Raw genomic sequence first — 12,104 nt, forward strand, 5'->3', positions numbered from 1 at the left:
AAGATCGCTTTGTCATCGGTCTATAGGTCCATCTTAACGACCCTATTTGCTTAAGAAAGAACAGAGGTATCAAACTGAAATTTACGTTAGATAGAAAGTCTACGACCCCTTGGCGGCATGAAAAATGTAGACTAAGTACGTGCAATCAGGCCGTTTATGTCATACTTTGAAACTCGCATGCTCACGTATGTTGATGAACTATCCAACATGTAAAAAAAATGTTTGTAAGAAGCCCTCACACCGCGAATCCCACTCTCACCTGTTCGGTTTTATTTATTACATAATTTTATTGCATTTTGGTTTAGTGACTGTACAGTCAATAATGACTGTCCCTTTTACTGCTATCTATGAACAACATTTAACGCCATCTATAGCAAATGAGGTATATTGTTTATAAAAAACATACGTATTCACTACGCTTATTATTGCATAAAATTAAATTCAGCTAAAACGAAATTATTTTCAGCTATAAAAACTTGTACAGTCTGTATGTACGAATCGTCTCGTATTGGGTAACTGGGCTCTGTCCTCCAGGCAAGCACTTGTTTGTGCACTTTCCCCACGAAGTGGTCTCGCATTGTCGGTTTCCTCTGGCAAAACAAAAGTAAATAGAAAATAAAAAATAAAAACATGAAAATGAAAAAATATGAAAAATAAAAATGAAAAATATGAAAAATAAAAATGAAAAAATATGAAAAATAAAAATGAAAAAATATGAAAAATAAAAATGAAAAAATATGAAAAATAAAAATGAAAAAATATGAAAAATAAAAATGAAAAAATATGAAAAATAAAAATGAAAAAATATGAAAAATAAAAAACTAAAAGTATGAAAAATAAAAATATGAAAAAAATGAAAAATATGAAAAATAAAAATTGGAAAAATAAAAATAAAAATATGAAAAATAAAAATGAAAAAATAAATTCGAAAATGAAAATAGAAAAAAAATATCTGTTGCCGTACTAGCAGCATCTAGATTTTGGCGTGGCCGGTTATGGACACAATGACCACCTCGAGAGCACCGTGTGTGGGTTTATACAGCCTTTCGTTTATTGCTTCAGAAAGAAGTGATTAACACAGTGGGAACCTTTGTGCTTCATAACGCTTAGTTGACTGATCAGTCCCGTCTGCCCTTCGGGGCATCCTAAATTTATACAAGGCGGAGAAAAATTGTGTCACGAAATTTTAACCCTAAATAGCTGATGCCAGTAGGAACCAAAAGTACTGATGAGGTGTAGGTCGACAACATACAGTTTCTAAACTACGGAAACTTGGCGCCACGCGCTCCGACTGGCCGTGGGATTGCCCTGTAGGCTGGCGCGCTGCCACCGAGGGTAGCTAATCGCGATCTCAGACAGGCAAAGCATTCGCGGCCATGCGTCGTCCAGAGCATCCGGCAACAGGGCAGTCCCGCGGCCAATGGGGTGCCAAGTTTCCTTAGTTTGAAAATGGTGCTTGTCCACCTACACAACATTAGTAATTTTGGTTCCTACTGGCATCTGCTATCCAGGGCGACACACTTTCTCCGCTCTGTGCAGGGTGCCCCAAAAAGAACGACCAGATTTTAAATTTTAACAATATTGAGACAAATGTCACTAGGTAACTGAAACAGCGCTAGATGTAATCGTCATGGTCTAGAGGTTTCAGAAAAAATCCGCTAGATGTCGCTATGAGGTCTGACCTGGAGCGTGCAGCCAGTCTCGCGCAATATGGCGTCCGCGCAACAGAAGGCGTATTGTGTTATTGAATTTAGTCGTACTCAATCAGTGATCGCAGTTCAGAGGACGTTTCATATTTATTTCGTGCTAAACCGCCATCATCAAAGAACATTCGACGGTGGTGTGAACAGCTTGAAGAAACAGGGGACCTCTGTAAACGCAGAAGTCCTGACTGGCCACACGTTCCTGAACAAACAGTGGAACAAATCCGATGAACATTTGAGCGGAACCCCCGCAAGTCTACGCGTCGTGACTCTGACAATTTCATCTACCAGCGAGATGGAGCACCACCGCACTGGCACAACAACGTACACAGTTTACAGTGTTTCCTCAATGCCAACATGCTTCAACGTTGGATAAGGCGTACAGGACAGCTAGACCAGGCTTTACACTCTTTGCCTCCTAGGTCCCCTGACTTAACACCATGTGATTTCTTTCTGTGGGGTATGTTAATGTGTTTATGTTCCTCCCTTACCTCGTGACATTGATGAACTAAAAACCAGAGTATCAGCTGCTGCACCTTCAGTGAAAGAAGACACCTTACGATCAGTTTGGTATGAATTCGGTTTTCGGCTAGATGTCGTCCATGCAGCCAATGGAGGACATATTGACATTTTTGATGGATTTTTATAAACTTCTGTCTTTTCTGAGGAATTTAGTATGAAATTTGTTGGTGTTAAGCCCTTCTTCCTAATAAATAATTCTATTTAAAATCGGGTCATTCTTTTTTGGGACACCCTGTATACTTCATGTCGTCTCCCGCTGTTGTTGCTTAAGAAGTTCTAAAAAGGTTGTTGATCAGTTCCAGGCGATGTGGTTTTTAAAAAGGCTATGACAATTTCATTCGTGCAATGGCTGTAGAAACTACTCCTTGATACCGTTTGCTCCTTACATCAGTGTATTGTCCGGATCACAGGTTACATAGCTGTATCATGTTTCACTTTGGACTATCACGATCGTTTATGGCGAATTCCGGTGTAGTTCTTTAAGAATGGGTGAGGACGAATTAGTGTGTTAGTATTGCTTGTCGAACCCAGCATTCCGTCTCTAATGATTTCGACGTCGATGACTTAATAATTTTTCCTTGTTCTCTCTCTCTCTCTCTCTCTCTCTCTCTCTCTCTCTCTCTCTCTCTCTCGAGAGAGAGAGAGAGAGAGAGAGAGAGAGAGAGAGAGAGAGAGAGAGAGATTACATCAAGAGCAACGGTCTTATTTCTACGGCAGTACCTCGGGGGATACCCGATGCTACTTGAGCGTCTCTACATGTCTCCACCGATAAAACGAGACGTGTCCTACCTATCGGCAATTTTTTTAATTTCGATGAAAAACTGTATTAAAGAGATTTTCCTTTGTTTTAGAAAACATAGATGTAGCGCAGAATCGATATGTTTGTAAAGCCTAGAAACGTGTTTTCCTCTATCCTATGCACTGATTGTATCACGCTGTAAATGGCACCGGTTGAGTTCCGCGTGATACATGCTCCTGATTTTCACAGGAAATTTTATTTCCTTCCAGGTAGACCATAACGTTGGAATATGTTGTTCTATCCTGCTACAGCTGGATGGTTTATAGAGCGGTAAACACTCTGCATCAGTTCTACTTCCTGCTTTGTGGATGACTGATTGATTATGCTGTTTTCACATCATGGAGTACCTATCTCTGGCCATGGAATCTTCAGCAAATTACAGTCAAGAGTGGAACTAATTCACGGGGCCTTCTTGGTGGTCCGTTAGTCGGGGGCTAAGGATCTGAACAGTGAGGTCATCATCCTCGGTCAAGAGTTAAGTCACCTGCCAAAACAATATGATTTAATTATGAAAGTATGGGAGTCCCCTGACCCAGCATGCGACAGGAAACGCCTCTGGGGCCTTCATTAAGTTTAGCGTTTCAACACTACTAGCACTGGATACTGTATGTCTGACTCGTCTTCGAAGATACGGTTGCGTCTAGGGAAGACACATCCCGTTCGCTCTCTAATCAATTTCCGGCGTGCGAAACTAATGAGAGACACTGCACCACCGAACAGCAAGGGAAGGATTGATTTATTAATACCACTGTGGACCTTATAAAATACTTTTAACAATGTCGCCATCCCCGCTCTGACCCGCGAGACAAGATTAAGAGTGCCAAGACTACAAAACCAAACACAAATGCTCCGTAGTCCGCCAACTGTATTCAGAAAGATTCCGAGAAATTACTGTTGGACCGAAAAATGTTCACCGCCAGCATTCAGTACTCAGTCTCCAACTTGTCCTTGCAACTTGTGCTACAATCTCCGTAATGTCAAAGACAAGGTAACAATTCACAGCTACGTTGACCGAAAACGAAACAAAGTTTGCACGGAAACAAATGCATTGTATTGGAATTAGTCTCGTCAAAACCGCCCCTCTTTACCGTCACCTCTAGCTAGCTCTCCAGTTCTCTTACAAATCCTTCGCTTACCGATCACATGCACGCTCCCACACCTTCAGCGCTTAAATCAACCAGAAAATTACTACTAATTTCACGGCCGCGGACGTGAACACATACGAGGGCTCATTTCGAACTGGCAGAATAACTTTACTGAACACTGTGGTTCGCTTACTCCCGAATTCATAAATGCGAAACACTAACTTCTTCGGTCAAAGGGTCCATGACTAGCCTGCTACACATAGGTTGCTGTCGGCAGACTTATTTACAGATCCAACAACTCAACAAAAGTGTGTTAACATTACGTGCTTCAGCATATTTGTTCCAGGAGCAGAATGCGTGCAATCTCCCTGAGCATACCCCATTGTCCACTAACTGACATCCCTCGAAAATGCCGGGGCCCACTCGCGCGGTCGTTAACAGTACTGGGAGACTACCTGGAGTGAATGGCAAGTGATGAGAATGTGTCTAACCCCCTTAATGAGCCTGCTACGCTCTGAGCACAACATCCAGCATTATAGTTTACCACCCGCGCGGCACACTTCAGGCGGACTGGGGAAAACCACCGCTTTAGCAACAGGCCTGGAGACAAGCAACTCCAAACTGACCTGCTCCAGTGAGCTTCGCAGTAGAGGGGTCTTGCTTTAGTGACAAACGTTACAACTCGACTCAGCAGCGGTATAACTATGAACTTTTGAAGACAGCATTCAACCTTTCGATTTTAGTTCTGACTTTTTTTTACTTCGGTTCCTATCTGGTCTCGAAGTATCAGAACATTGTTTTCTGTACCATCGCCAGTCTTATTACAAGACCAGAATTGGATGTTATTGAAATATTCGCTGGCCCTATCGGTAGCAAGGAAACTATTGCGCGTTTCAATTAAGATCTGCCTACCCCCATATTACTTTTTGTGTGCGACATGCGCTGTTTCTTAAGATGCTTTCCGATACCGGCCGTATACGAAAGAGTATGCCTGCTATAATTATGCCAGGTACATATATTTTCTCTGAGTTTGGTCAACTACTCGTTCGAATAATCCGTAAGAGTAACAGAATTACGTACACAACCCTCCATAAGTTTGCAAACACCAAGTGACTATAGATGATGAAAAAGAGATACATTACAAAACTTCATTTTATTGTTTTCTAAATGTTTGTGAAGCTCAAACAACAAATAGGTAAACGCGATTGTTATATTTTAACTCCTCAAAATAGCCATGCTTTGCTTTAATCACTGCCTTGCATACTCTCGACGTTCGATGGGTCAATTTTTCCGCGGTTTCAATTCTTGCTGCAGGACATCCCCCAACTGTGTCCCACTCATGATTCCCGGGTTATGGACCTTCCTGTCCACATCATCCCGCAGTAGCTCGACTGGGTTAAAACCAGGGGACTGGGCAGGCCATTCCATGTATTTCAAAATTATCTGAACCTCTAGAGACTTCACATAGTTCTGACACAAGCGGAATGTACATCTGGGGCGGTCGTCCTGCTGCAAGACAAACCCTCTTCCAATCGGGGGCAAACCAGGTACCTTGACATGTCGCCGGTGAATAGCATCATAATACTTTTCGTTCATATTTCCACCTACTTTCACCAAATCTTCGACTTTATTCCCTCCAAAAGATCCAAATACTACCACGGAACTCACTCCATGCTTCGCTGTTGGAATTACGCACGAGGATTCTAGCGTTCGTGTGGTAACCGGCGTAAGAATTGACGTCGATTACTTCCAAGTATTTCGAACTTTGATTCATCAGTGAATAAGCCTCATTGCCCAATACTCTGCTGTCCATTGCTGGTGTGTCGTAGTTAAGTTTTTTATTCTTGCTAACAAAACAACCGTTGTTTTTTTGCTGCTACATAACCGTGGAGGCTATTTTCTGCCAGGCACCATTTCACTATTACCTCACTCACTTGTTTATCTAGTTGTGTTTGTTCAGTAGCCATCTCACCGCCAGTTTTGAATCTGTTGCGTTTACTGGTCACTAAAAAATGCTTTTCCTGTCGTTCTGATATTTTCCAGGGTGCTCCCGTGCGAGGACGATCATCGTGAGAACCTGTATCTCGATGCCGGTGTGTGTGGTCTTGATAACTACGCTGATTGAAAGCTTTGATTTCTGATATTTGTCGGACACAGTTGCCTTCTTCGTGCAAAGCGATTATGTTCAACAGTGAATCAGAAGGAGTCTGTCGTTTTGAGGTCACTTTCAGTTACTTTCTCTTTGTGTTCTGCCTTCTTTAGCGGCATGTCCTACGATCATACATACGGAACTACAACTCAGATTTAAACACTGGCCTCTAGAAAGGCCGAACCGTCTACTGGCGCCACTTTGCATGTTTAGTAGAACTGCCTGGGTAGGTAATGTCAGTTTATACATAACTGAGCAATACCATTAAGCATGTATATGTACAATATCTGTACAATACCGTATCATTATTAATCCTTATTTAAGCATACTATTCTGTACTCTAACCAATAACTCACAAAGAGCACTCCCATCCGATTCCGTTGTAATACGCAGCATGTTGCTTCCACACTTACGGAGGTCACTGAACCTTGTAAGAAAATATTAAATTCTAGGGAAAAAATATCATTTCTAGGTCAGAATAATATACACTGTGGAAGAAGTTGTGCTGAAATTTATTGAAACAATTTTCTTGGCAACACAGGCATCAACCTCTACGATCATTTTGACACCACACTCTTTTGACTGAGTAAATGCTGCTGGCTTCATACGACGATCTATAAATAACATCGCCGGCCGAAATGGCCGAGCGGTTCTAGGTGCTACATTCTGGAACCGCGCGACCGCTACGGTCGCAGGTTCGAATCCTGCCTCTGGCATGGATGTGTGTGATGTCCTTAGGTTAGTCAGGTTTAAGTAGTTTTAAGTTCCAGGGCACTGATGACCTCAGAAATTAAGTGCCATAGTTCTCAGAGCCGTTTGATGAACCATTTATAAATAACATCAGGAAGCCTCGTATGAACTCATAGCTGCACGTCGAATCCGGAAAGTTGAGTGGCTTCATACCTATTATATACCATTTTCGGTTCAGTCGTAGGTGAAAATGACTAACATGTCTACGGAAAACAACGCGCTTGTACCAATCGGGTGTAGAGCATCTAGCCCTCAGATTTTTAATTAGTCGCATAACCATCTTATCTGTTGATTGTCCTAGACAACTTATTGAAGGTACGAAAAGCTTATACGCGGACCAGAAACTATACTAGAAGTTGGTAATAACATAACTGAAGAAATCACTGTCGATTAGGAACTTAAACAAGGCTGTTGCCGCGGCGAAGCTTATTTAACGCACGATAAATTATTTGATTAAGAACTGGACACAGGACGTAAATCCGGGAATACATATTAAAAGACATGACTGTGGATATGAACTTGAGGACAATGTACAAGTCAGCCACATGGCCTCCGTTCATATGAAGGCAGGTTTCAGCAAGTCTCGCCATCCATACCCGTAGACGTTCAAAAATCCCAGGCGGTTTCTGAATGCCATGGCAACCATCCACAATGCGCTCCCAGAGGTCGACACTATGAACAGGGTTTGAATACACTAAAGCCTTTAAATATCCCCGTGCATAAAGATCCACTGGGTTCAAGTCGGTGTGCCTCAGGGCCGTCGTATTTGCGGACCACGACCGATACACCTCTTCTTTAAACACCTTCTACCAGTAATTACGTATACGAAACAATGATGGATTCGAACGAGGGCAGTTTAATCACCTCGTAATTTACGCCTCCTAATTTAAAGTGTTCGGAAATAAACATGGCCTTAGGCACGAAGTGGTGTAACATTGGAGTGACTGCACATTCACGTAAGTCGTATCGGAGAAGTCATTGATTTGCGGACGTATGTTTATTAGGATTATTTGCTTGCTTCATTGTGCCCTTCTCGCCCTCTTCAGTTTGTGCCTATAATGGGCAAACTGTCTATATATTAATCGACATAACTGAAGGAGTGTAACAATCACAAATACCAGTTCCTTACCCGACAAATAATTGCAGGAAGCGGAAGAAACTTCCAGAAAGGCTTCGCATACAGCGGTAATGTTTCGCTCCCAGAGGCTCACGCCAGATTTCGCCGAAGTTGTACACGCAGGTTAAGATCTTCTTCTTCTTCTTCTGAACTTCACGTTTAGTACCATCTTTTCACTGCCAGGGGTCTTTCTACGTCCCTTCCTCTTCACGGCAGATATACTATGGTCTGACGTCGATTTCTCTTTGCACTCATTCTTTGCTGGCGATTTTTGCATAATGACTCATTTTTTCAGTCTTTTCATTAATATTACAAATATATAAACCATTAGTAATATCTTAATTTCTTGTGTGGGCTTTCCTGGTGACAGCCCTCACTTTCCTAAGAATTCTCATTTCTGCTGTATGTCTTTCACTTTTGTCACGTGTTTTAGGAACACAAGATTCACAACCATATAGAAATACAGAAGTAGCCACTGTCTTAAAAAAATTTGTTTCGTCCCACATTTTGTCCCGGAGTGTTTAGTTTATCGTTGATTCCCCTGTCCATATCATAACCTACGTCATATCCTAAAAAATTAAAGTAGGAAACCCGCTGAGATTGCTATATTACCTATTACTATTCCCAAGCGTGTAGAGTGTTCCCCATGATAGGCGATTATTTTAGTTTTCGTTGTCAATGTTCAAGGGATATATTTTTTCGCTAAATGATGTAGTTTGTAGACTGCTTTTGTAGCTCATCTTCACTTTTCTCCAAAATTACATTATCTGCGTACATAACTTTCGTCTACAGGTAACAAGATTCGACGAAAGCAAGTTGTCTTCAGAACTAATGGAGACATTTAAACGTGATCATTCATGTTTCATATAATATCGACAGAAACTGTAACTATGAATATTTTTTTTTCTTGCAGTGCTGCATTACGACTATCTGAAATGGAATGATTAATTGTACGTTACACAAATTTGTTTCACAATATTGTATCAAAAATATGTCGGAAATGCGCACGCTTAAATGTAGCCCAGTGAGAAAACTTAACACGAAAAAATATTGAACTAAATCGTTTGGCCAGCGAATGCACTTCTCCCTCACTTTTTTGTATCAATATCTGTAGTTCCATTTTCTCGAAAGCATTCAAACTGATGGTTAATTACCTGTCAACCGTGCACGTGGTCCAAGAAAACGAACGCGGGCTGTAACGTCGGTCTTAACCAGAACGTTCCAAAAGGAATATGAGAGTTTGACGTCCCACTGACCACGTCATTACTGACGCAACATAAGCTCGGACTGGGGAAGGATCGAGAAGGAAATCGGCTGTTCATTCTGAACGAACCATCCTGGTATTCGCAATGAGCTATTTAGGGAACTCACGGAAAACCCGGCTCTGGATGGCTGTAAGGGGATCTAAACGGCTGTATTTCCGAAAACGAACCCAATTTGTTACCGCTGCGGCACTTCGAACTGTAGTACATTCATGTTCACAATAAACGGAATCCCTTCAACTACTGGAGGTAGGACGTTCATACTCACAGGACATGAACATTATTATGTTCTGTAGAAATGATTAGCATTTGAACAATGTCGGCCCGCGCGTTCAAGGTCAACATCGATACCACGTACCGGCAAAATATGCCTGGGGCTCTCATTATCGCTATAAACCGAAGGTAATAGGTCAGTATATATGACGGTAGTATCTGTTCCGGAATGAACACCATGCAGCTTTGCTAGAATGAAGTGATAATTAAATGGACATCCTCGCTGCAAACAGGCGTTTATATACTTCATTGGGGACGTGTTGAAAATACGTGCCCCAACCAGGACTCGAACCCGGGATCTCCTGCTATGATGGGCAAACATCTATTAGGCGCACTACGAATGTAGTGGTGTGGACATGGTGGGAACGTGGATCTCACGGGGAGCGTGCAAGGGATAAGTCCCTGCAGCCGCACTATTCTCTGTGAAATCGGTGGCTCAGATAGAGAGAGCGTCTGCCATGTAAGCAGGAGATCCCGGGTTCGAGTCCCAGTCGGGGCACACATTTTCAACATGTCCCCAATGGAGTATAAAAGCGCGTGTTTGCAGCGAGGGGGGCCATTTAATTACAATAGGTCAGTGTGACTGGAGCAGACTTGAAGGATGCCTCACAGACGTAACAGACGTATGCACGAACTGTGCCGCAAATCAGCGAGCTTTAAAGAGGGCGCATTATTGGCATGTGAGAGTGTGATGCATCCATCCGGCAAACTGCTGCTCGCGTGGAACGAAGTGTTTCAGCAGTGGACTGGTGTGTGGAAAATGGTTCCCGCAAGGCCGTAGAACACGACGAGATGGGTCAGGTCGCACCACCCAGACTATCCCCCTCCCCTCCACCCCCACCCCCCCCAAAAAAAAGATCAACACCACTACCGCAACAGTGGAACAGTTTAACACATCGTACACTATCAGGGGTAACAGTGAGTCGCCATTTATTATGGCATGAGTTACGTGTATGTCGTTCACTGCCGGCCGTTGTGGCCGAGCGGTTCTAGGCGCTACAGTCTGGAACCGCGAGACCGCTGCGGTCGCAGGTTCGAATCTTGCCTCGGGCATGGATGTGTGTCATGTCCTTAGGTTAGTTAGGTTTAAGTAGCTCTAAGTTCTAGTTGACTGATGACCTCAGAAGTTAAGTCCCATAGTGCTCAGAGCCATTTGAACCATTTTGTCGTTCATTATTTCGCCTACCATTGACGAATGTGCATCAATATGCTGAACGGTAATGATGTATGGGGACAGGAATGCCTAAGTATTTTCAGACGAATGCGATGGCCGCATTTCGGCTCGCCGCAGACAGGGGGAGCGGCCTCGCAGTGACTGCATTCGCACACGACACACAGCGCCAACTCGAGGTGCGGTGTGGCATTGGGTACAACCGCAAAACACAGTTGGTGCGTGTCCATGGCATTGTGACCAGCACGACCCTCGAGAATGATATACTGCTGGGCAGCAAGATACGCAGACTTTTAGGCTATCGAAAATGTGTGGGATATGGAGATACCCAACACCAACAACACCACAGATGAACTTCGAAACAGGTGAATGCATTGCTGTACCACAGGGCGCCAGCGCGCCTTATACCCATCGATGACATCACGCATGGAACAAGTTATCGGGACTCTGTGTCGACTAGGCAGCAGGACACATGCTGAACAGAGGTGACTGAAATATTCATCAATTCTGCAGAACGTACTAATGTTCACGTCCTGTGAATATGAACGTCCGATCTCTAGACGTTGATGGTGTTCTATTTTTCTGACTAAGTGTAATAATCCACTGTACCTATTATTCGAAATATGTCCCCACACTGTCGTTACGAACGAAAATTAGTGCTTTGCTTATTGTTGATTTTAGTCCTCTGGCTCTTTACTTCCTTATCGACAGGGGACCACAAATTTACTTCGTATTTCTCGATTTCTAGAATACTTTTGATACAGTTCCTCACAAGAGGCTTCTAATCAAACTGCGGGCCTGCAGATTATCATCGCAGATACGCTACTCGGTTCGTTATTTCCCGTCAGAAATGTCGTACTACGTGAGGGACAGTCATCGAACGAAACAGAAATGATATCTAGTTTCGCAGAATGAAGTTTTATAGGTCTCCTGCTGATCCTACTATATACAGAGTTGTCTACATCTGCACACACACTCCGCAATCCACCATACGGCGCGTGGCGGAGGGTATCTCGTACCACAACTAGCATCTTCTCTCCCTGTTCCACTCCCAAACACAACGAGGGAAAAATGACTACTAATATGCCCCTGTACGAGCCCTAATCTCTCTTATCTTTGTGGTTTTTCCGCGAAATGTAAGTTGGGGGCAGTAAAATTGTACTGCAGTCAGCCTCAAATGCTGTTTCTCTAAATTTTCTCAGTAGCGATTCACAAAAAGAACGCCTCCTTTCCTCTAGAGACTCCCACCCGAGTTCCTGAAGCATTTTCGTAA

This window comes from Schistocerca piceifrons, chromosome 6 (assembly GCF_021461385.2).
Source record: "Schistocerca piceifrons isolate TAMUIC-IGC-003096 chromosome 6, iqSchPice1.1, whole genome shotgun sequence".
In the NCBI taxonomy this organism is placed as follows: Eukaryota; Metazoa; Arthropoda; class Insecta; order Orthoptera; family Acrididae; genus Schistocerca; species Schistocerca piceifrons.